The sequence below is a fragment of the Chiloscyllium plagiosum genome, unplaced genomic scaffold, assembly GCF_037043375.1.
Source record: "Chiloscyllium plagiosum isolate Xiang-an unplaced genomic scaffold, Cpla_swu_hap1 HiC_scaffold_10, whole genome shotgun sequence".
NCBI lineage: Eukaryota > Metazoa > Chordata > Chondrichthyes > Orectolobiformes > Hemiscylliidae > Chiloscyllium > Chiloscyllium plagiosum.
In genome coordinates, this window is record NW_028270148.1 from 5509247 (window position 1) to 5536233 (window position 26987).

Below are 26987 nucleotides of genomic sequence, written 5' to 3' on the forward strand. Positions count from 1 at the left end.
GAAAGACAAAGTATTAATGAGGAATTAGATTCTGTCCCAAATACCAGGTGCTGAGGAATGGACCATGGTGCATCAGGTAGTCACTCCATCTGAGAACCTGAATGAGATCTCACACATTAGCTTATGAAATTCCAATGGCAGAGCATTAATGGATGAGGAACACACAGTCCATTATTTCAAGCATTTATATTGGTCAGGATTATATAAAGATGTTAACTTTTACCAGACAAGCTGGTCCATGCCAGGACTTGGGAAATCCCCAACCCTCAATTAAAGCTTCACCTATAATCCTGATTGCAGCTTTTGAAGAACCGTTTAGCAGAGTCTTGATAGATTGTGCAGGAGCCCGACTACAACCCAGGAATGTCAACCAGTGGGTCACTGCAACGGTTCAAGAAGGCAGCTCAGCACCAGCTTCTCAAGGGCAATTAATAGGCAATAGACAATAGGTGCAGGAGTAGGCCATTCTGCCCTTCGAGCCTGCACCACCATTCAATATGATCATGGCTGATCATCCTTAATCAGTATCCTGTTCCTGCCTTATCTCCATAACCCTTGATTCCACAATCCTTGAGAGCTCTATCCAACTCTTTCTTAAATGAATCCAGAGACTGGGCCTCCACTGCCCTCTGGGGAAGAGCATTCCACACAACCACCACTCTCTGGGTGAAGAAGTTTCTCCTCATCTCTGTCCTAAATGGTCTACCCCATATTTTTAAGCTGTGTCCTCTTGTTTGGCACTCACCCATCAGCGGAAACATGTTCATTGCCTCCAGAGTGTCCAATCCTTTAATAATCTTATATATCTCAATCAGATCCCCTCTCAGTCTTCTACATTCAAGGGTATACAAGCCCAGTCGCTCCAGTCTTTCAGTGTAAGGTAATCCCGCCATTCCAAGAATTGACCTTGTGAACCAAGCTGCACTCCCTCAATAGCCAGAATGTCTTTCCTCAAATTTAGAGACCAGAACTGCACACAGTACTCCAGGTGTGGTCTCACCAGGGCTCTGTACAGCTGCAGAAGAACCTCTTTGCTTCTATACTCAATCCCTTTTGTTATGAAGGCCAGCATGCTATTAGCCTTCATCACTACCTGCTGTACCTGCATGCTTACCTTCATTGACTGGTGTATGAGAACACCCAGATCTCTCTGTACTTCCCCTTTACCTAAATTGATTCCATTTAGGTAGTAATCTGCCTTCCTGTTCTTGCCACCAAAGTGGATAACCATACATTTATCCACATTCAAAGTGGATAACCATACATTTATCCACATCCAAAGGATGGGCAATAAATGCTGGCCCAGCCAGTGACACCCACATCTCACAAAACAATTAAATAAATTACTGCATCTGAGCTCAGCTTCCTCCTCACAGTGAATCCATCCCCAAGATCACTCTCCAACACCTCCTCAATCTTCTTGATCACAAACTGATCTCCAATTCATTCATTGGGCAGGAGGTTATTGCAGGAAGATATTGCCATGTAAATGCTACTCACTGTTTACAATGCACTGGTTTCCTATCCCTGAGATGTTACCCCGCTCTGTGGAGTAATAGACCGCAGTGTCACTGGGCTGAACGTTTGTGACGGTTAGAATGAAGTTGATACTGGAGGAATCTCTGGAATGCTGGAATCGTTCAGTGAATCCTGCATTCCATTGTGTAGAGCTGTTTTTACCAAGTGTTAAAATTCGCACAGTGTGACACCCTGGCTTTTGTCGGTGCCATTTAACGGTGGTGTGTGTCACTGCGACGTTCCTCATGGTGCATTGTAAACGAGCAGTGTGACCCTCGGTGACATGTTTGAGGCTTGGAGACTGGAGAAGGACGACTGAATTGGCACCTTGAGGGGAAAAGATCAAAAATTTTAGACTCAATTCTCTGGGTTACAGAGATTGAATCATTAGAATTGTAGCAGATAAAACAAAAGATATTTAATTGATGAAATAAATTTAACAACTATTTGTGTAAATAATTAAAGATCCTGAGACAGTAGGAAATAGGAACAGGAGGAGACTGCTCGGACCCACAAGCCTGCTATGCCATCCAATAGGATCCTGATAGATCGACATTCCTAACGACCACTTCCCCGTGATTTCCCTGTAATGCTTGATTTCCCAAGAATCTCTCTGTCTCAGACTTCAATATACACAAGGATACAGCCCATCCACAGCTCTCCGTAAGTTCCAAATATTCACAAGGCACTGACAGAAGAAATTCCTCAACACCTCAGTTTTAAATTGGTGCTTTGTAATTCTGAGACTGTGTCCTTTGGACTTAGACTGTCCCATGAGGGAAATCATCCTGTCAAGCCCCTTAAGAATCTTATATCTTTCAATGAGATCACCTCTCATTCTTCTAAACCCCAGTGAGGAGCGACCCAACTTATATTTTTATTCACTTGTGGAATGTGGGTGTCACTGGAAGGACATTTATTGCCGATCATGAGTTGCCCTTTAGAAGGTGGTGGTGAGGTGCCGCCTTGAACCGCTGCAGTCCATGTGCTGTAGGGAGACCCATAATTCCCTTAGGACGGGAATTCCAGGATTGTGTACCCATCTGGGCAAGTGGGGAGCATTCCACCACACACCTGGCCCACCATTTGGTGGGGCAAGCCTGTTGGGGTGGGGTCCCCAAGGCAAGTCCCAGGCAGCCCCAAAATTTAGTCCCAGGCATTAACGGTGGAGGTGGGCCTCAGGTTGCAGCAGTGGTGGAGATTGTGGGGAGGGGCCCAAGGTGAGTCCCAGGTAGCGGTGGTGGCGGCAGGCAGGCCTCAGGCAAGTCCTAGGCAGGCCCTTGGTTGCAGCGGTGGGGGCAGACCTGATTGTGTACCCATCTGGGCAGCCCCAAAATTTAATCCCAGGCAGCAGCAGTGGAGGTGGACCTCTAACAGCAGCGGCAGTGGTGGAGGTCCCGGGAAGGGCCCAAGGCGAGTCCCAGGCAGCAGCAGTGAGGCAGGCCCCAAGCAGTAACAGCTGAGGCAGGTCCGGTCGGGGTCCCAGAGACCAGCAGTGGGAATGGGCCCCAGGTCAGCAGCAACACTCCCTTGACCTGGGTGAGGCCCAGGCTGCAACTCCAAAAGTAGGCCCAGGACTCAGAACTCTCACCTCCTTCTGCCTCTGCCTCCTCCTTCTTCCTCCTCCTTCTTCTCCTCTTCTTCCTTCTTCTTCTTCCTCCTTCCTCCTTCCTTCAGCTCTCTGGATGTGGGGCAGCTGGTCCAGGGACAGTTCCCTTCCTCTCAGACACAGTCAAGGAGGAGAGTCCTTGCACGTGCATACACTCACACTGATCTAGCTCTCGAAAGGAAAACACCCGAATGGCCAGTGACCAGCAGTGCCCTTCACATTAGAGGACAATGCTAATCTCCTGTTTATTTTTATTTTTTTTTGGTTTTCTCTTCATTTTTTTTTGTTCCCCACACTTCCGCCTAACTGCGGTAGTGCTTATTTTTTCCCCAGCACCCATGGTGTGTGTGTGCAGGTGTGAGACACAGTGAGAGACACAAGGTGTACAAATCTTTATTCAATTTCCACCACCAGGAAGATAGGAAAACTCCCGGGTGGCCAGTGACCAGCAGTGCCCTTCACATCAAAGGACAATGCTAATCTCCTGTTTATTTTAATTTTATTGAACAAATTACAAAACAAACAGTTTACAAAAAACTGTTAACATTTACAGCTGTATACAACAGCAATTTTACAAGGGAGAGGAGCAGCAAAGCTCGGCCCCAAACCCTACTGTTCAACCAGTTTACAGGGAGATGAGGACAAACCTCAAATCCCAGTTTCAAATCTCCTGTTTATTTTTTTTCCCCCAACACCCATGGTGTGTGTGTGTGCAGGTGTGAGACACAGTGAAAGACACAAAGTGCACTAATCTTTATTCAATTGAAATCTCCTGTTTATATCTGTCAGCCAGGGTTTCCTGGTTGGACCAGATTAGCAGCCCCAATCAGAGAACTCATATTTCATGAGGTCTACCTGGCTGACCTCGTTACAATCCCCACACACAGCCCCACCATTAAGTGTATAGGTCCTGCCCTGATTTGCCTGACCAATATACAACACCTTGTGTTTGTCTAAATTGAACTCCACTGGCCACCCGGGTGTTTTCCTATCTTCCTGGTGGTGGAAATTGAATAAAGATTCGTGCACTTTGTGTCTTTCACTGTGTCTCACCCCTGCACACACACACCATGGGTGCTGGGGGAAAAATAAGCACTACCGCACTTAGGTGGTAGTGTGGGGGTTAAAAAAAGGGGAAAAAAAGAAAAAAGAAAAAAAGAAAAAAAAGAGGAATGTTTGAAAAAAAAATTGAACTCCATCTGCAAATCCTTGGCCCATTGGCCCATCCAATCAAGGTCCCATTGGACTCAAAGATAACCATCTTCACTGTCCAATGTAACATCTATTTTGGTGTTATCTGCAAACTTACTAACCATACCTCCAACACTCACATCCGAATCATTTATATAAATGATGAAAAGCAGTGGATCCAGCATCAATCCTTGTGGTACATTGCTGGTTACAGGCCTCCAGTCTGTAAAGCACCCCTCCACCACCTCCCTCTGTCCCCTCCCTTCCAACCAAGTTTGTATCCAATTTTCAAGCTCCACCAGATCCCATGTGATCTAACTTTACTAACCAATCTACCAAGTGGATTCTTCCTTCAGTATGAGCTGGCTGTGAATTTATTCCATTCAAGGTCTGCTTTCTGATCCTTAATGAGGGACATCATCACTAATCCTCCCTCTGAATTATCTTCACCTTCCAGGAGAGTCCCAGCTACCCTTTCATTTGCTTGTACTATCACATTGGCCCTTCCTGACAGATTTTATCTACTCATTGTTCTGGTTCCCATACATGATGGATACTCCCAGAAACCTGTTCCTGGAAGTGTTCTGTTTCTTGAACATGAGAACCAGGAGCAGGAATAGGCCATCTGGCCCTGAGAGCCTGCTCCGCCATTCAATAAGATCATGGCTGTCTTTTCATTTCCTCAGCTCCACTTACCCGTCCTCTCACCATAACCCATATTTCCTTTACTGACCAAAACGTTATCCATCTTAGCTTTAAAAACATTCAATGAGGAAGTCTCAACTCCTACACTGGGCAGGGAATTCCATAGATTGCCAACCCTCTGAGTGAAGAAGTCCCTTGTCAATTCAGTCCAAACTCTGCTCCCCCTTATGTTGAGGCTATGCCCCCTTGTCCTAGTTTCAACCACTGATGGAAACATCCTCTCTACTTCTATTCCATTTTCTTCATAATTTTATGTTTCTGTAAGATTCCCCCCTCATTCTTCTAAATTGCAATGAATATAATCTCAGTCTACTCAGTCTCTCCTCATACTCTAATCCCCTCAATTTCAGAATCAATCTAGTGACCCTCCTCTTGTCCCAGTACATCCTTTAACCCTCCTTTGGACATTTTACATTTGTGGATGAAGCTGCGAGCTTTCGTCTAGCCAAGCCATTTCTGTGTGTGCGTGCGTGCGCGCGCAGGAGTTGGGAAGGGGTGGGTGAAAGGGGTGATGGGAAATTGTTTGTGGGAATTGTTAGATGATATTGAAGGGAAATGTGGGATTGATCCAGGGGATTTACAGAGACATAAATAACATCATGGAGAGTTGGGCAGTGAGGGGGAGAATGGAGCGTGAGGTGACACCAATGAAAAGGACCATGTTCCAGGGATAAATGTTAGGAACAGAAATGTTGAGGGACAGGCTAATGAAGATGATTATTTATGATAAATATTCTGCCAACCCTTTCCAGATTTGGTGAAAAGGAATATGCTAATATTCCAGGGTATAAGATGGGTGGCAGGATTGGGTCCCAGGCTGATGTATTTGCATCATTGCTCACCACGGGTGAGGTTCTGGAAGACTAGACGGTAGCAAATATTGTGCTCTTATTCAAGAAGGGCTTCAAAGAGCAACCTGGGAACTGTACACCATTTAAGCCTAACATCTGTGTTAGGCCAGTTACCTAGGAAGATATAAGACAGGGTTTGATTAGGAATGATCAGCATAAGTTTGTGCATGGGAGATCATGCCTTACAAATTTATTAGAATTCTTTAACAAAGTGATCAGAAAGGTTGGTGAGGGCAGGGTGGTCGACGTAGTCTATATGATTTCAGTCAGGCCTTCAATAAGGTTCCTCATGATAGGCTTGTCAGGAAGGTTAAATGGCATGGAATCCAAGGAGAAAGGGCAAACTGGATCCACAGTTGGCTTAATGTTAGGAAACAGAGCGTAATAAAGAACAGATGTTTGTCAGCCTGGAGGCCTGTGACTAGTGGTGTGCCTCAGGGGTCAGTGTTAGGCCCATTGCTGTTTGTAATCTATATCAATGATTTAGATGAGAATGTACAAGGCGTGTTTAGTAAGTTTGCAGATGACAATTCAGGTGTACGGTTCTCCGAAAAGAGAGTCACAATTGACAGGGCAGTGAAGAAGACTTTTGGCACACAGGCCTTCATCAGTCAGAGCATTGAGTACAGATGGTGGGAAGATCCGTTGCAGTTGTACAGGATGTTGGTGAGGCCGCAGTTGGAGTATTATGTTCAGTTTTGGTCACCTTGCTATAGGAATGATATTATTAAATTGGAAAGAGTGTAGAACAATTTTACAGGAATGTTGCCATGAATCAAGGGACTGAGTTATAGGGTGAGGTTGGACAAGCTCGGAGATTTTTCTTTAGAGTGTAGGAGACTGAGGAGGGATTTATGGATATTTTGTTGGCATGGACCAGTTTGGTCTGAAGGAATTGTCTCCCTGCTATGGGACTTTATGACTCAATGACTCGAGAATTGGTTTGGGCAAAGTGGTTGGGAGCTGGTGTATGTAGTGTGTGTGTGAGAAGCTGGATCGAGGTCTCTGAGCAGGACTCGGGTCAGTTAGTAATCAGGCAATAAGCAGTGCTAGTGAATGCTGTGTACATGGCAGTGAAACAATTATGATGATTCAGGGTCAAGATCTGAGGAGAACAGTGTCTGTTTGATCATGAGAATGGATAATATCATGAGAATGGATAAGACAGTAAAATACAAGAATAGATGTAGGCCATTTGGCCCATCTAGCCTGTTCCACATTCAATAGGATCATGGCTGATATGGTAACCCTCAAGCCCATTTTCCTGCCTTTCCCCATGACCTTTGACTCCCTCATTAATTAAACATTTGCCTCTCTTGGCCTTGAATATCCTGAATGACCCAGCCCTCTGAAAGCCCTCTGTAGTAAAGAATTCCACAGATTGACAAGCTTCTGATAGAAAGAAATTCCTCCTTGTCTCTGTTTGAAGTGTGTGACTCAGTATTCTGAGATTACATCCTCGAGTCTGAGTCTCTTCCATAAGTGGAAACTACCTCTCTGACAATAGACAATAGACAATAGGTGCAGGAGTAGGCCATTCAGCCCTTCGAGCCTGCACCGCCATTCAATATGATCATGGCTGATCATTCCTAATCAGTATCCTCTTCCTGCCTTATCTCCATAACCCTTGATTCCACTATCTTTGAGAGCTCTATCCAACTCTTTCTTAAATGAATCCAGAGACTGGGCCTCCACTGCCCTCTGGAGCAGAGCATTCCACACAGCCACCACTCTCTGGGTGAAGAAGTTTCTTCTCATCTCTGTCCTAAATGGTCTACCCCGTATTTTTAAGCTGTGTCCTCTGGTTCGGCACTCACCCATCAGCGGAAACATGTTTCCTGCCTCCAGAGTGTCCAATCCTTTCATAATCTTATATGTCTCAATCAGATCCCCTCTCAGTCTTCTAAACTCAAGGGTATACAAGCCCAGTCGCTTCAGTCTTTCAATGTAAGGTAATCCCGCCATTCCAGGAATTGACCTTGTGAACCTACGCTGCACTCCCTCAATAGCCAGAACGTCTTTCCTCAAATTTGGAGACCAGAACTGCACACAGTACTCCAGGTGTGGTCTCACCATTCTTGAAGAAGGGCTTATGCCTGAAATGTCGATTCTCCTGTTCCCTGGATGCTGCCTGACCTGCTGCGCTTTTCCAGCAACACATTTTCAGCTCTGATCTCCAGCATCTGCAGACCTCACTTTCTTCTCACCAGGGCCCTGTACAGCTGCAGAAGCACCTCTTTGCTTCTATACTCAATCCCTCTTGTTATGAAGGCCAGCATGCTATTAGCCTTCTTCACTACCTGCTGTACCTGCATGCTGGCCTTCATTGACTGGTGTACAAGAACACCCAGATCTCTCTGTACTGCCCCTTTACCTAAATTGATTCCATTGAGGTAGTAATCTGCCTTCCTGTTCTTGCCACCAAAGTGGATAACCATACATTTATCCACATTAAACTGCATCTGCCATGCATCTGCTCACTCACCTAACTTGTCCAGGTCACCCTGTAATCTCCTAACATCCGCATCACATTTCACCCTGCCACCCAGCTTTGTATCTTCAGCAAATTTGCTAATGTTATTGCTGATACCATCTTCTATATCATTAACATATATTGTCAAAAGCTGTGGTCCCAGCACTGATCCCTGCGGTACCCCACTGGTCACTGCCTGCCATTCCGAAATGGAGCCGTTTATCACTACCCTTTGTTTCCTATCAGCCAACCAATTTTCAATCCAATCTAGTACTTTGCCCCCAATACCATGCACACTAATTTTACTCACTAACCTCCTGTGTGGGACTTTATCAAAAGCTTTCTGAAAGTCCAGGTACACTACATCTACTGGATCTCCCTCGTCTATCTTCAGAGTTACATCCTCAAAAAATTCAAAAAGATTAGTCAAGCATGATTTCCCCTTCATAAATCCATGCTGACTCTGATCTATCCTGTTACTACTATCCAGATGTGCCGTAATTTCATCCTTTATACTAGACTCCAGCATCTTTCCCACAACTGAGGTTAGACTAACTGGTTTATAATTTCCTGCTTTCTCTCTCCCACCTTTCTTAAAAAGTGGTATAACATTAGCCACCCTCCAATCCTCAGGAAGCGACCCCGAATCTATCGAACTCTGGAAAATAATCACCAACGCATCTATGATTTCCCGAGCCACCTCCTTCAGTACCCTGGGATGTAGACCATCAGGCCCTGGAGACTTATTAACCTTCAGGCCTAACAGTCTCTCCAACACCAAATCCTGGCAAATATAAATTCCCTTAAGTTCAGGTCCTTCAGCCACTATTACCTCAGGGAGATTGCTTGTGTCTTCCCCAGTGAACACAGATCTGAAGTACCCATTTAATTCTTCTGCCATTTCTTTGTTTCCCATAATATATTCCCCTGTTTCTGTCTTCAAGGGCCCAATTTTAGTCCTAACCATTTTTTTGCCTTGCACATACTTAAAAAAGCTTTTATTATCCTCCTTTATATTATTGGCCAGTTTACCTTCGTGCCTCATTTTTCCTCTGCTTATTTCCTTCTTAGTAATCCTCTGTTGCTCTTTAAAAGCTTCCCAGTCCTCAGTTTTCCCACTTATCTTTGATATGTTATACTTTTTCTCTTTTAACTTTATATGTTTCTTAACTTCCCTCATCAGCCACGGCCGCCCATGCCTCCTCCTCGGATCTTTCTTCCTTTTAGGAATGAACTGATCCTGCAACTTCTGCATTATACACAGAAATATCCGCCATTGTTCCTCCACTGTCATCCCTGCTAAGGTATTGCACGGTTGAACTTTGGCCAGCTCCTCCCTCATAGCTCCATAGTTCCCTTTATTCAACAGAAGTACTGTCACTTCCGACTGTACCCTCTCCCTCTAAAATTGCAGATTGAAGCTTAATGTATTTTGGTCACTACTTCCCAATGGCTCCTTCACTTCGAGGTCTCTGACCAATTCTGGTTCGTTACACAATACCAGATCCAGAATTGCCTTCTCCCTGGTCGGCTCCTGCACCAGCTGCTCTAAGAATCCATCTCTGAGGCACTCCACAAAGTCTCTTTCTTGAGGTCCAATACCATCCTGATTCTCCCAGTCTACCTGCATGTTAAAATCCCCCATAACAACTGTAGTAACATCTTTGCGACAGGCCAATTTTAGCTCCTGATTCAACTTACATCCGACATCCAGACTATTGTTTGGGGGCCTGTAGATGACTCCCAAGAGGGTCTTTTAACCCTTAGTATTTCGCAGCTCTATCCACACTGACTCTACGTCCCCTGACTCTAGGTCCCCCCGTGCAAGGGACTGATATCCTCCCTTACCAACAAGGCCACCCCACCCCCTCTGCCCGTCAGTCTGTCCTTACGATAGCACGTGTAGCCTTGAATATTCATTTCCCAGGCCCTGTCCACTTGAAGCCATGTCTCAGTTATCCCCACAATATGGTATCTGCCAATTTCCAAAAGAGCCTCAAGCTCATCCATCTTATGTCTAATGCTTCGTGCATTCATGTATAGTCCCTCTCACCCTTCCCATCAACCCCTATTTCACTCAACTTTACAGCATGATCCCTTTCCGAGTTTTCTGCCTCATTGATATAGTTGTCTTTCTTGACTTCTCTTGTTCTAACTTTCCCTTCAATTTCCTTTTTAAACATCCAGTTTGTCCCCTCCCCCCCCCCGCCACTTAGTTTAAACTTAGCTGTGTTGCAGTAGAAAAACTGCCTGCCAGAATGCTGGTCCCTAACCTATTAAGGTGCAAACCGTCTCTCTTGTAGAATTTATGCTTACCACAAAATATACCCCAGTGATCCAAGAACTTAAATCCTTGATTCCTGCACCAGTTCCCCAACCACACGTTCAAGTTCTTTATCTCCCTGTTTCTGGCCACACCAGCCCGAGGAACTGGAAACAAACCGGAGATAACCACCTTGGACGTCCTGCTTTTCAGCCTTCTTCCTAGTTGTCCGAAGTCCCGCTGTAGTATGTTCCTCCTCTTCTTCCCGACATCATTTGTGCTGACATGTACCACCACCTCTGGCTCTTCACCCTCGTCCTTGAGGATTTCCTGCACTCTGTCCGCGATGTCTTTCACCCTGGCACCAGGAAGGCAACACACTATCCTTAAATCCCGTCTGCTGCCACAAAAACCCCGGTCAGTTCCTCTCACGATGGAGGCCCCTATTACCACGGCTCTATGCGATGTCCGACTCTTCCGCTCTGCCTCTGCGCCAACTTTTGATTGACAGATCTGACCGCCTTGCGAACTGGCAGTGTCATCAGTCTCTACTGTTTCCAAAAGTAGACCTTCGACCCTGTATCACTTCTTCAATATCTTATATGTCTCACTAAGTTCTTCTCACATTCTGCTAAATCCAGATGAGTACAGACTCAACCAACTCACTATCTCTTCATAAGAATATACCTCCACACTCAGTATCAACCGAGTGAACCTTCTCTGGACTGCCTCCAATGTCAGTGTATTTTCCCACAGATAAGGGACCCACAACAGCCCACATTATTCCAGCTCTGGTCTAACTAGTGCCTTGTATAGTTGTAGCAAAGTCTCCCTATTTTTAAAGATATAGGCCAACATTCATCTTCCCTCCTTACTCCCTGATGATCTTGGATGCTAGCTCTCAGTGATTCACACATACTCTCCAACCCTCCCAGTCCCTCTGTGCTGGGCTATCCAGCAATCTTTCCCTTCATGGGAGGCAATGACCAAGTGGCATCATCACTAGATTATTAACACACACATAGGGCATGTTCTGAGACTCCATATTCAAATCCCTCCATGGAAAATGTTGGAATTTGAACTCCTTAAAAAACCTGGAATCAAACCTCTGATGATGACCATGAAATGAGTGTGAGGGAAACACCCATCTGGTTTACTGCCATCCTTACTGGGTTAGCCTACATGTGACTCCAGACCCACAGCAAAGAACCCACAGATTCTTAACTGCACCCTGAGCAATTACGGATGGGTAATAAATGCTGGCTTAGCCAGCAATGTTCACATCTTGAATGAAGAAATAAAATCATATTCTTCATGTTGAAGTACATGACCTTGTATTCCCCACAATACATTTCATGTGCCAACATTGTGCCCACTTACTGAACCTGTCTATATCCCTGTGCAGACTTTTTATATCATTCTTACCACTTAGCTTCCCATTTATTTTTGTGCCATCCACAAATTTTGCTGCAGTCGATTCACTTTCCTCATCTAGTCATTAATATCGATTGTCATTAATTGTGGCCCTCACACTGAGCCCTGTGACATTTCACAAATTACAGGTTGTTACTCTGAAAATGTTGCCTTTATTCCAACTACTGCCATTGTTTAGTTAACCAATCCTCTGTCCATACTACTTACAACACCAAGGACTCTCAGCTTTTTAAGTAGCCTCATGTGGGGTACCTTATCAAAAGTGTTTTGAAAATCCAAATACATGACAACGACTGGATTCCTTTTATTTATCCTGGTTCATACCTCATCAAAGAGTTCCAGTAAAGTTGCCTGGCATTATTTATCCTTTGTGATGCCATGCTGACTCTGCTGATTGATGTTATACATTTCTAAATGTTCTGCCGATACCATTAGCATCACCATCATCACTATCATTATTGCTATTGCTGGGGGTGAGCTGCCTTCTTGAACCATTGCAGTCCATGTCCTGCAAGTAGACTCACAATGCTCTCAGGAAGAGAATTCCAGAATTTTGATCCACCAATACTCAATGAACAGCGATATATTTTCAAATCAGAATGGTGAGTGGCTTGGAGGGGATCTTGCTGCGTTTGTAATTCCAGATGGAAGTGAATGTAGGTTTGATCATGCTGCAGAAGAAATTGTCATGGCCAAAATGTCAATGAGATTTTCAACAGAGTTGACAAATATTATTTAACACTCTATATATTTAATTATTCCTGTTTCTGTTGATGGATTTTGTTTGATCTGAATCGGTTACAACTGCAGCTCAATGATTCCGTGTTCTCTCCTGTTCTCTCTGTTTAATTCAAGACTCCTTCCATCCTGTCAGATCCTTTCAATACGGCAGTACAGAGAATCTGCTCTTGTGAGAATAAAAGTACTGTTATCTTTTTCTTTAAAGTTATCACTGGTCCAGTACTTCTCCAGTCTCCGAGCCTGGAACGTGTCACCGAGGGTCACACTGACTGGTTACACCATGAGGAACACCGCAGTGACACACACTGATGTTTACTGGTACAGACTGTCCACAGAACAAATTATGGAGCAGGTTTTAACACATCCTCCACGCAATGGAGCCCAGGTTTCACTGAGCGATTCCAGCATTTCAGAGACCCTTCCTGTAACAGCTTCATTCTGACCATCACAAACGTGCAGCCCAGTGACACTGGGGTATATTACTGCTCAGTCTGGAGAATGATCTATGGGAGAGGAAGCCAACTTATTGTCAACAGTAAGTAGAGTTTGCATGACAATCACCTCCAACAATAACCTGTGGGAAATGTGAAGCTTTATCCTCGAGAATGAATGATATTAAATCCATGCGACTCACAAGAGTGTCAGTACCATTGGACTGGGTGAGCAGAGTCAGGAAGATTGCTCTATGAGGTGTCACATCTGCAGGGGAATCTCTCAGGGATTGGGAATGAAACACTGAGTGCAAAGGGGCACACCGTGTCTCTCCATTCCAGAGACATTTCAATCAGGATAAAGGGAACCACTCTACATTGAGCATAGGGCAAGAGGAGGGGCTTGTTCTCCATGAAGTCCCACAGCTGAGACTGGGATTGAAGCTGAGATGTTGTCATTATTCTACATTATACTACAGCCAACTGAGTCATCTGATTAGGGAAGATTCTGGGAGTATAGTATTCTGGGAATTTCCAACATATTTAGCTGCAGCTTCATGTTGAATGTTGCTGAGATTCTGGCTCCAGTCCCCATCCTGGCTCAAGTAGTTCCTGGGGCTTTCTCTTCTACTTCTCCCATTTTGGGGGACTGGGCAGCCAATAGCAGATCAGATGTAATGCAGAGAGAAGTAAGGATACTCAGATTCGATGGAAAAGTAAGAGCAGTGGAGACAATTTTATTTAAAAGTGCAATTCTAATGGGTGTGCAGGAGCAGACAGAGCTGGGAGTATATTCTTTCATTGAAATAATTCATGAAATGTATAAGAACCACTGTTTAAAGTTCTGTAGCAAAATGAAAGCACTGGTTTCACCCAATTCACATGAAATTGAAAAAATTCTGAGATATCATCTAATGTGATGTCCTTGCTGTACTGGAATGGTCTTTCATTCAGGCATTTTTTCAACATATAGTAGGAACTACTTCTGCAGAGCCGTGTTAGCCTGTCTGTGAATGAATATAAGTTTGAAATTAATGAGATATGGTTTAATCTCAAATAGAAATACAGTTGTAGATCACATTTTCTGCTTGTTTCAAGAATCAGTCTTGCTGATCATAAATGTCATGTTTGAGGTCATTAATCAACCTGCTTTTTTAACTTGGAGGACAGAAAATAGATAAAATGGCTGTTGATTCAGTGGCACATTTAGTATGGCTTGTGGTTAACTGGGGCTTGATTACCCATGCACTCCCCTCATTAGAGTTTAAATACTGATGTGAGGTGGATGGTTTCTGTATAATTTTAATGTCATTTTGCATGGAGTTTGAATTCTGAATGAGTGACTTATGGTTTTGGTCTTTGTGTGTATGAGAGGATTTAAAGATTAAAATGACAATATTTCTGCAGCGATGATTCATTTTTTAAAAAAGAAATCAATCTGACAGAAACAGTTCTTGGAGTGTGAATGGGAATTTTTTTGCTTTGGGAGAGATTTTATGAGCAGACAAAGTAAACTGTGAAATCATTAGGTTGCTTGCAGGTTGATGGAATTGGATTGTTTTTCAGTTCAAAGAGGCACCTATTACTTGGAAAGTCTGTTTTTTCTAATTCACAGAATCCTGGTGGGTAATTAGATTAGATTAGATTCCCTACAGTATGAAAACAGGTCATTTGGTCCAACAAGTCCACACTGATCCTCCAAACAGTAACCCACTGAGACCCATTCCCCTCCCCTATATTTACCCCAGACCCATTTCCCTCTGACTAATGCACCTAACACTATGGGCAATTTAGCATGGTCAATTCACCTAACCTGCACATCTTTGGATTGTGGGAGGAAACTGGAGCACCCGGAGGAATCCCCCGCAGACACAGGGAGAATGTACAACCTCCATACAGACAGTCATCCGAGGCTGGAATCGAACCCAGGTTCCTGGCACTGTGAGGCAGCAGTGCTAACCACTAAGCCACCATGCCACCCAAAATTTGCTTAAATATTTAAAGCATTTCCTCTTGATGAATGGTAACATTTTTGAATAGAAATAGGGGACCTCAGGGTAAGCAGTTTATTTTGAGAATTGCCACCCTGAAAATGCCACATTTATCCCCAACTCCTTGCCATTGGTTAGTCAGTAAATCCTCTGTCCTTATTACCTACAACGTTAAGGACTCTCATTGCATTAAGTAGCTTAACGTGTGGTACCTTATTTAAATTTAAATACATTATCAACTGGATCCCCTTTATCTATCCTGCTTCTTACCTCATCAAAGTGTTCCAATAAATTTGTCTGGCATTATTTATCCTTCATGGCACTATATTGGCTCTGCTGAGTCATACCAGATATTTCTACATGTTCTGCCTATACCACCATCATCATCATCATCATCACTATTATCATCATTATTATCTGAAAATGAACCTTCCATCTCAGCGAGCAAACCTACATCCATATTCTGTTCTCTTTTGTTTGTGCTTAATCTTGAAAATAAATTCTGTTTTGTTTAAAACTACGTGGGTTGACAAACTGCATATGTCCTGGAATATCCACATTACATATACTAAAACAGCTATCAAAGCTAGAGTCTGGTCCACTTTCTGAAATGTTTTGAGGGGGTCTGGCCTGGTCCATAGCAGATTGGGGCTATGTGTGGGATTTGTTCTTTCCTTCTGATTTGGTATTAGTGTTGTTGGACTCGAAGGCAGCGAGTGGTAGGTGTTAGTGTCTTTTGTTACAGGTGTTACTTGGGATAGCAATGGCTCTTTCAGTCACTAAGAATTTTCTGGGGGTGGAAGAAGTGACCTTGGGGGTTTTACAAGAGGTGGTTAAGGCCAAGCGGCTGGAATTAGCAGACAAGCTGAGGTTGGAGCTGCCTCCTTCCGTGAGGAAAGGAGAGATAATTACAGTGATAGCTCAGCATTTACATTTGCTGGAAATGCCATCAGAATCCTTAGAGATGGCTAAAACATCATTGAAAATGAAACAGTTTGTATTACGATTAAAAGCAGAAGAAAGGAAAATAAAATGAATGGCTTTAGCAGAACAAAAAGAAAAAAAGAGAGAAAAGAATCAAGAAAGAGAGAGAGAACAGCAAGAAAAAGTGAAAGAAAGAGAGAGAGAGAAGAGAGAGGAAAGGAGAAAGAGGAAAGGAAGAAAGAGAGAGAGCTTGAACTTCAGAAATTGGCACTTAGCCTGGAAAGTCAGCTGAAAAGGATGGAGCTGAAGGTAAGCTGAGTGAGGAACAGAGTGAGGATGAGCAAACCCATGGTAGCTAAAGGCCTGATGAGAAACTGTTTAAATATATTCAAGCATTGCCCAAATTTGATGAGGAGGATGTGGAAGCCTTTTTCATCTCATTTGAAAAGGTGGCTAAACAAATGTAATGGCCAGTGACCATGTGGGTTTTGTCGATCCAAATAAAACTTGTAGGTAGAGCTAGTCAGGTATTCGCATCACTATCAGAGGAGCTGTCTGGGGCATAAGAGGAACTGAAGAAAACCATCTTCTGTGCAGATGTGATTGTGCCAGAAGCCTATAGGCAATGTTTCAGGAATGTAAGGAGGGACCCTGATCAAATCTACAAATAAAGGAATTTGGATAGGTGGATACGGGCATTAAAAACAGAGCAAAACTTGACTCCTTATGAGAGATTATTATTTTGGGGGAGTTTAAAAATTCACTTCCTGAAGTAGTAAGAACTCATGTGGAAGAGCAGAAAGTTAAAACAGCAAGATTAGCTGCTGAAATGGCTGATGGTTATGAGTTAGCCCATAAATCAAAGTTTAGCTTCCAAAATCAATTTCAATCCATGGGAGATGGAAATTGGGGAAAATAGAAATTCTTGCATGGAAAGGGAAGGGTAGATCTCAGTGATGATCATAAGGACGGCACGGTGGTACAGTGGTTAGCACTGTTGCCTCACAGTGCCAGAGACCCGGGTTCAATTCCCGCCTCAGGCGACTGTGTGGAGTTTACACGTTCTCCCCGTGTCTGCGTGGGTTTCCTCCAGGTGCTCCGGTTTCCTCCCATAGTCCAAAGATGTGCAGGTAAGGTGAATTGGCCATGCTAAATTGCCCGTAGTGTTAGGTAAGGGGTAAATGTAGGGGTATGGGTGGGTTGCGCTTCGGCGGGTCAGTGTGGACTTGTTGGGCCGAATGGCCTGTTTCCACACTGTAATGTAATCTAATCTAAGGACAACATGCCACATGTTAAAAAAGAATTCTTGAAGAGGAAAGGAAGTTAAAAAGCTTTCGTGTTTTTACTGCAATAAAGTAGGCCACATGAAATCACAGTGTTGGTGGGTTAGTAAAAACACTGGGAAGCCAGATATAGGAAACAGGCTAAGCCAGTGACTTTTGTTGGAGTGGTAATGGAAAACACAGTGGAGTCTAGAAAGCTGCACCAGAATGTACAAGTTAGTCAGAGGTTGGTTTTGGAGCAAGTGCCAGATCTTAAACCATATACCTGCAATGGTAAAGTTTACCTGGATAGCAGGTAAAGAAGTTAGGATATTAAGAGATACGGTATCCTCTCAATCTGTGATGCTGAAAAATGAAGAGAGATGTACTTCTGACGGACTATTGCCAGAAAAGGTGCTAGTACTAGGAATTCAAGGTGAGGCAGGAAATGGCCAGTTATATAAAGTGAGCTCAGAGTGTCTAGTGAAGAATAGAAAAGTCATGGTAGGAGGACTGGACAAACTCTCAGCACTAAGAATACAATTTGTCCTTGGTAATGATATAGCTGGGTCACAGGTGGGAGTGTGATCAGTGGTGATTGGACAGCCAGTGGAAACTCAGGCAACTGAGTCATTGCAGGACACATATTCTGGGATTTTTCCTGACTGTGTGGCAATGAGGCTACAAAGTCACCAGTTGAAATAGAGAGATCAAAGAGTACGAATAAGAAAATTGAAGTGGAATTAGCAGATACCCTGTTTGATCAGATGGTTAGCATAAACTAGGAACAAATAGATGACAAAGCAAACATCTTTAGCTCAGATAAATTAACAGAATTACTGCAGAAAGATGAAAATTGAAAGTAATCGTATCGAAAGGCATACGCAGAAAAAGAATCTGAAAGTATCCCTGAATGTTATTATCTTTAAAATGATGTCTTAATAGGGATATGGAGACCATCACATATTCAGGCAGATGAGAAATGGGAAGAAGTTCATCAAGTCATACTGCCAGTGGGTAGTCTAGCCTGGTACATAACAAGCAGAACCTCTGACACTTCTTTTTTATATTTGTCAGCCAAGTCTCCCTGACTAGACCATGTTAACAGCCCCAAACAGGGAACTCATGTTCTATGAGGTCCACCTAACTGACCACATTACAGTCACTACAAAGAAACAATGATATATTCCAAGAGAGGATGATGAGTGGTTTGGAGGGAGACTTGCAGGGGGTGGTGTTCCTCTTTATCTGCTGCCCTTGTCCTTCTCGATGGAAGTGAATGTGAGTTTTGAATCTGTTGCAGAAAAACAATTGGTGCATCCAAACTGTTGATCAGATTCTGACGAGAGTTGGGAAATATTATTTAACAGACTGCTTATTCAATTATTTCTATTCGTGTTGATGGATTTTTTTTATCTGAATCAGTCACAGATGCATCTCAATCATTTAGTGTAATAATGTGCTCTCTCTGTTTAACTCAAAACTCCTACCATCCTGTCAGATCCTTTCAATACGGCAGTACAGAGAATCTGCTCTTGTGGGAATAAACTGATTGTTATCTGTTTCTTTAAAGGCATCAGTAGTCCAGTCATTCTCCAGTCTCCAAGCCTGGAACATGTCACCCAGGATCACACTGCCCGGTTCCACTGCACCATGAGGAACACCACAGTGACACATACCGATGTTCACTGGTACCGACTCTCCACAGAAGAAATTATGGAGTGGGTTTTAATACATTCAGAAAGTGGCTCCACAGAATGGAACCCAGGATTCACTGAGCATTTCCAGCCTTCCATAGATACCTCCAGTAACAGTTTCATTCTGACCATCACAAACGTGCAGCCCAATGACACTGGGGTCTATTACTGCTCAATCTGGGGAAGGATCTATGGGAGAGGAAGCCAGCTCAATATCACCAGTACGTAGAGTTGACATGACAATCTCCTCCAGCAATAACCTCTGATCAAATGAATGAATTGGAGATCAGTATGTTATCAAGAAGATTGGGGAGGTGATGGACAGTGATCTCGGGGATGGATTCTCTGTTGGAAGGAAGCTGAGCTCAGGTGCAGCAATTTATTTAATTGTTTTGTGAGATGTGGGTGTCACTGGCGGGGCCAGCATTTATTGCCCATCCTTAATTGCCCTGAAGAAGGTGGTGCTGAGCTGCCACCTTGAACCACTGCAGAGATCCATTTCTGGGTTGTGGTCGGGCTCCTACACAATCTATTAAGACCCTGCTAAACGGTTCTTCATAAACTACGATCGGAATTAAAGGTGAAGCTTTAATTGAGGGTTGGAGATTCCCCAAGTCATGATGTGGACCAGATTGTTTGGTAAAATTTAACATTCAAAGTTTGTGCGAAGATTTGTAGCTCGGGTGCTCGTTGTTGTGGTTCTGTTGAGGCATGGCATTCATCCACAAACTCCATCAACAAACACATCGACCTGGACCCAATATACCAACCACTACAGCGGACAGCTGAAACTGACAACCGAAAGCGGCAGGGACAGACCACTATAAACACCGGAGAAAACATCAAAGAAGCACTTCGCAAGAGGCTCCCAAGCACTGATGATGTCGCCTAGCTAGGGGACGAAACGATTGCAACAAAAACTTCCAGCTCGGCAAACAGAACCACAACAAAATTTAACTTCTTTGTGTAACCCTGACCAATAAAAATGTTTAATATATTGGACTGTATGTTCCTCATCCATAAATGACCTGCCATTAGAATTTCACAAGCTAGTTTGTAAAGTTTCATTCTAGTCCTCAGATGGAGTGCCTACCTGATGGACCACTGTCCATTCCTTAGCACCTGGTATTTGGCATGGTCTCTATTTCCTTATTAATACTTTGTCTTTCAAACAATAACACTCAGAGACGTTATGATTCTATTTCTGAGGATAAAAACAGAAATTGCTGGAAAATCTCAGCATCTGTGGAGAGAAATCAGAATCAATTTGGCGGGTCCATTGACCCTTGTACAGAACTAATGGCAATGAGGAAAATGATGTTTTTTTATACAGAAGATGGAGTGGGGAGGAGTAGGATGGTAAATGATAGATGGACATAGAGCCCAGTGTGAGGGAAAAAACTGTTGACAGGCAAAGGAGTGGGTTATGGTTGATCTGGGGGAATGAGCAGCTGCTGACGGGGCTAGTTAGTGGCTGAAAATGGGTAGTGTGCTGTAGCTGACTGTGTAATGACAAGGCCTGGTGTGTGGGGGAGGGGAAAAGCATGGGGAAAGTGCTCAGTCTCTAAAATTGTTGAACTCGATATTAATTCCAGAAAGCTGCAGGGTAACCAAGTGGAAAATGAGGTGCTGTTGTTCCAGCTTGCTCTGAGCTTCACGAGAGCACTGTAGCAAGACTGAGACAGATGTTGGCCAGGGAACACAATGATGTGTTGGACTCGCAAGCAACTGGGAGATTAGTGCCATTTTTGCAGACAGAATGCAGGTGTTCTGAGAAGGGGTCACCCAGTCTGTGCTTCATTTCCCAAATGAAAGGAGACCACATTATGAGCAGTGAATACAGTTTGTCTCATCACAGAATACTCAGAGGCCTGGATAGAGTGAACGTGGACAAGATGTTTGTTGGAGAGAGTAGGATCCAGGGCATAGCCTTAAAATGAATGACAATCAATTACAGCTGAGATGAAGAGGGATTTATTCAGACACAAGGTGGTAAATCTGTGGAACTCATTGCTGCAGAGAGCTGTAGAGGCCAAGTCATTGAGTATATTTAAGAAAGAGATAGATAAGTTCCTATGAGCAAATAGATCAAGGGCTATGGGGAGAGAGCAAGAGAATGAGATTAAAACATATCAGGAGAATGGGTTTGAAACATGATCGAATGGTAGAGCAGACCTGATGGACTGAATGGCCTAATTCTGCTCCTATATCCTATGGCCTTATGGTCTATAATGTCATGGTTAGTTTGAATAATTAACTCCACTGGTTCACTCTGATACTCTGACCATCTGTCCTTTCTCGTTAACTCTAAATTGGAGTTGTTCAGACAAGTTTTAATTTATTCATACGTTTTCTCTTAAAGGTGCAAATGTCCCAGTCCTTCTCCAGTCTCCGAGCTTGGGACATGTCACCAAGGGTCACACTGCCCAGTTACAGTACACCATGAGGAATTCTGCAGTGACACACACTGATGTTCACTGGGACCGGGAAATAAACTAGGGAATAGCTTGGAGTGGGTTTTACACATGGCATGAAGAATGCCACACAATGGAGTCCAGGATTCACTCAGCGATTCTAGCCTTCCAGAGATCCCTCCAATAACAGCTTCATTCTGACCATCACAAACGTGCAGCCCAGTGACGCTGGGATCTATTACTGTAAAGTGTGGGGAGATATCAGTGGGCATGGAACCCGGCTGACTAATAGGTAAGTCCTGTTTAACTTTTTTTTAGATTAGATTCCCTACAGTGTGGAAACAGGCCCTTTGGTCCAACAAGCCCACACCAACCCTCCGAAAAGTAATCCATCCAGTCCCATTTCCGTCTGACTAATGCACCTAACACTATGGCAATTTAGCATGGCCAATTCAACTGACCTGCCCATCTTTGGACTGTGTGAGGAAACCGGAGCAGCCAGAGGGAACCCACACAGACAATGGGAAAATGTGCAAACTCCACACAAACAGTTGCCCAAGGCTGGAATTCTTAGAATAATCTAACACAGTAACCATTTTCACATGGATTTATTGGAGAGGAGAATTTGTTAAATTCGTCTGGTAAAGAGAAAGCAGAGAGCTCGATATAAACATAGAACAATTCTCGGCTTTTACTCACAGATAGAATAAACTGTTTCTCCTCTTGGACCAGTTCCTCAATCTCAAACACTTTCTCTCCTCTCTGTCTTTCTGCTTCTCCATCTCGTTTGTCCTCAGTGTTGGATTTAACATTCTCCTGTCTCTGTCTGGTTTTGTTTCATTCACTCTTGGGATGGGGCCATCACTGACTGGGCTGGTACTTGTTGTCCATCGTGAACAACCCTTGAGAAGAAATGTCTTCTCTGCGACAGGAAGCAGCTGAGGCCAAAACATTGAATGTCTTCAAGGAAGAGTTAGATATGGTTCTGAGGACTAAAGGGTTCAAAGGGTAAGGGGAGAACGTGGGAACAAGGGACTGAGTTGGATGATCATCCATGATTATGTTGAAATGCAGTACTGAATGGCCTACTCCAGGTCCGATTTTGTATGTTTTGAGAAGGCGATGGTGAGCTGCCTTCCTGAGCTGTTGTGGTCCCCTTGGTGTTGGGACACTGGACTCAGTGACACTGAAGGAAAGATGGTGATGATACACTGTATATATCTGAGTAAAAGTCAATCTCATGAAAAAGTAACACCTACTTTTTGTCTAAAAATTTGGAATTTTCCATATATCTCATGTAAAACTCAACACTGGTTCTTCACTGTTAACAGATCAACATTGATGAGTCAGTGTGCCTGCCCATTCCACTGCACTCCACTCTGGCTTTCCAGTCTGCTGGCCGTACCATTCCATTCTGGGTCTTCCAGTCCACCAGCCGTCATGCTCTGATCCAGATTTTCAGAATTACTGTAATCTTTGTTTTTCTTTATTTATTTTGCCTTTAATTTTGCTTCTGCAACGACACAGTATGAATATTGACCGGCATGAATTTCATCCCCTCAAATGTGGTATCCCTGTAATAGTCACCCCCATAAATGTAACCTTAAAAAGTAGTCAAAAAAATTCAACTATGACTTGAGTATATCTGGTATGTGTAGACCTACATGCACTTTACGGTATTGGGAACTGGGATACGGTACGACAGTACCATTCTACTGTGGCAGGCAGAATGGAGACAGTTATTTTGTACTGGCCCTTCAAATGAGCATCATACTCGACTGCCAATGTCCTGCTCTCTCCCCACAGCCCTGTACACTGTTAGGATACAGAATCAGATGGAGCAATAATGAATCAGAGAGCGTGTGCTCAGGGACCATCGATTGCTTTTTGGTGAAAATGAACCTTTTTAAATGGCAGCTCAGTCTGTTCCAATCCATCAGCTGTGAGCATTGTGAAATTCTCCTCTTGATAGTTTATTCACAAAATGAATCACAGCAACAAATTGGAAAGCATTCAACTGATGGATATGCTTCAAATCATTCCCCCTCAAATTACAAACAGCAATATCCAGACTGGAAGCTTCAGTTCATCTTCTGCAAATCATCATTTAACCAGAAGGAGATGTTATAAAATGTTTCAATTCCAGTTACTTTATTTTTTTCTCTTCGAATGAACACACCCATTGGCTGATCCAGTCCTCATTCACGATCCAGTGGTCAGCAAGGTAGCAGAGAGTGAAATTGCTGAGTTCCAGTGTGCCATGTGCAATGCCAGTGTGATTGACACTGATGTCCACTGGCACTACCAGCGACCTGGCAGCAACAGGGAGTGGGTGGTAAGCCACTTTGTGAATGGCACCCTCACCAAGACCCAGGGTTTCCATGATCGTGTTCAGCTTTCCAGGAATGTCAGCAGGAACAGTTACATTCTGAGCCTTGTCAATGTGACTCTCAATGATACTACTGTGTACAGCTGCGGTGTGTGGAGCTAAATCTATGGAGCAGGGAGCCAGCTCAATGTAACTGGTAAGTCAATGGGAGGGAACATTGGTGTGAACAGAAAGGGAGCACCCGGCTGCTGTGCTTCATCAGTGGAAGAGCAGAACAGTCATCAAGGCCAGGTATTCCCAAGGCTGGATGGGGAGTCACTTGGAGGGGAACTTGCAGGGGGTGGTGTTCCCATGTATCTGCTGCACTTGTCCTTCTAGATATAGAAGGTTGTGGATTTGGATTGTGCTATCCAAGGATCTTTGGCGAATTTTTGCAGTGTATCTTGTAGGTAGTGCACGGTAGGGAGGCAGTGGTGGAGGGAGTGGATGGTTGTCGATGTGTTGCCAGTCAAGTGGGCTGCTTTGTCTTGGATGGTGTTAAGCTTCTTGAGTGTTGTTGGAGCTGCACCCATCCAGGCAAGTGGGGAATATTCCAGCACACTCCTGACTTGTGCCTTGTAGATAGTGGGAGAAAGTGAAGACTGCAGTTGCTAGAGATCAGAGTCGAAAGTATCGTGCTGGAAAAGTACAGCAGGTCAGGAAATATCCGAGAAGCAGGAGAATCGATCTTTCAGACAAGAGCCCTTCATCAGGATTGAGCTTTGTGAGCCAAGGGAGTGGAGAGATTAAAGGGAGGGGGTTGGGACTGGAAGCAAGGTAGCTGAGAGTGCGATAGGTGAATGGAGATGGGGGTAATGTTCAGAGAGGAGGGTGGAGCGGATAGATGGGAAGGAAGATGGACAGGTTGGACAGGTCATGAGAGCAGTACGGAGTTAGAAGGTTGTAACTGGGATAAAGTTGGGGGAGGGGAAATGAGGAGGAAATGAGTCCCTACACACCTCTATGCTCCATGAAGAAGACCTCCAAGCCCTCTATTTCTTCCTCTCCTGGCATCTACACTAGTACCCTTGCACTGACACTCATTTGTTTGGTTGAACTGGTCCTTTCCCTCAATAATTTCTCCTGAATCCTTCCACTTCCTCCAGACAAAATGGGTAGCCTGGGCACCCACATGGGCCTCGGCTATGCCTGTCTCCTTGTAGGGTATGTGGAACAGTCCATCTTCCATAGCTACACCAGCACATTCCCCAACTTTTCCTCCACTATACTGATGACTGTATCAGCGCCACCTTGTGCTCCCATTAGTATGAGTTAACAGTTCATCATTAGCATATTCCAGCCCGAACTTAAGTTCACCTGGACCATCTTAACCACCTCCCTCCTCTTCCTGGACCTCTCCAAATCCATTTCCGGTGATCGACTCAACACAAGCATCTTTTACAAAACCCACTGACTCCCACAGCTATCTGGACTATACCTCTGCCCACCCTGCCTCCTGTAAAAACGCTATCTCTTATTCCCAATTCCTCTGCCTCATCTGCTCGCAGGAGGACCAGTTTCACCACAGAACATACCAGATGGCCTCCTTCTTAAAAGACCCCAATTTCCCATCCCACATGGTCGATGATGTCCTCCAGTGTATCTCATCTATTTCCCGCACCTTCACCCTCGAACCCCACCACTCCAACTGCAACAAGGACAGACCCCCCAGTTCTAACCTTTCACCCCACCAACCTCTGTGTACACCGCATCATCCTCAGCCATTTCCACCACCTACAAATGGACCCCACCACCAGAAGTATATTTCCCTCCACTCTCCAATCCGCTTTCCGTAAAGACCATTCCTTCTGTGACTCTCTTGTCAGGTCCATGCTCCCCCACGAACCCACTTTCCCCTCCTGTCACCTTCTCCTGACACGACAGGAATTGCAAAACCTGCACCCACACCATCCTCCCCATATCCATCCAAAGCCCCAAAGGAGCCTTCCATATCCATCAGAGTTTTACCTTCACTTCCACACATGTCTTTTACTGTATCTGTTGTTCCCAATGTGGTGTCCTCTACATTGGGGAGACAGGATGCTTACTTGAAGAGTACTTCAGACAATATCTCCAGGACACCCACACCAACCAACCCCACCACCCTGTGGTCGAACACTTCAATTCTTCCTCCCATGCCACCAAAGACATCAGTTCCTGGGCCGCCTCTATCACCACTCCCTCACCACCCAAAGCCTGGAGGAAGAATGCCTCATCTTCCACCTCACTCCATATCACTCCAACCACATGGGATCGATGTCAGTTTCACTAGTTTCCTCATTTCCCTTCTCCCCACCTCAAGCCAGTTACCACCTTCCAACTTGGAACTGCCCTCATGACCTGTCCTACCTATCCATCTTCTTTCCCACCTATCTGCTCCACTCTCCTCTCTGAACTATCATCATTAGCTCCACCTTCATCTACCTACTGTACTCTCAGCTACCTTCCCCCCAGACCCACCCTCCTCCCATTTATCTATCCACTCAGGTTACTGCCAGCCTCATTCCTGATGAAGGACTCTTGCATGAAACGTCAATTCTCCTTGTCCTCAGATGCTGCCTGACCTGTTGTGCTTTTCCAGCACCACACTCTTGACCATTGTAGATAATAGGCAGGTTTTGGGGAGTCAGAAGGGGAGTTACTATCCTGAGGAGTTCAAAATTAAAGTTGTTGACAATTTTGAACATTGTTCAGACTGAAGCAACTGATAACAGAAGTAACATTTTGATATTTTACAAAAGATCTTCCCATGGTATTCCCCAGACTTCAGATCCCATTTTAATCATTGGCACCATTCTGGGCTTCGCTGTCTTGATCTGCATTGTCCTGCTCACATTTTTCCTTCATAAACAAAGGCTGTGTTCATCAGTAAAGGACTCCACACAAGGGTAAATCCCATTTCATCTTGGGTTTGATTCTGTCACTGCACTGTTATTATTTTCGACATTGGGGGTGATTGTTTTCAGTGAGTGCTGATATTCCCATTGGAGCGTACAGATCCATTGTAAATGGTGGGTCAGTGACTGTTGAGACCATCCCACACATCCAGATGCTCAATCACTGCTAGCTTCTTCCATCTCTGGTATCACACATCCTCCACTGCCAGGCCACTGGT

General features: G+C 44.3%; 1 pseudogene; it reads left to right on the forward strand.

Annotated features, from left to right (window-relative positions):
- LOC122552560 (immunoglobulin superfamily member 3-like) overlaps positions 1-26764 on the forward strand; it is a 201646-nt pseudogene extending 174882 nt beyond the window's left edge.
- Positions 26765-26987: the final 223 nt, after the last annotated feature.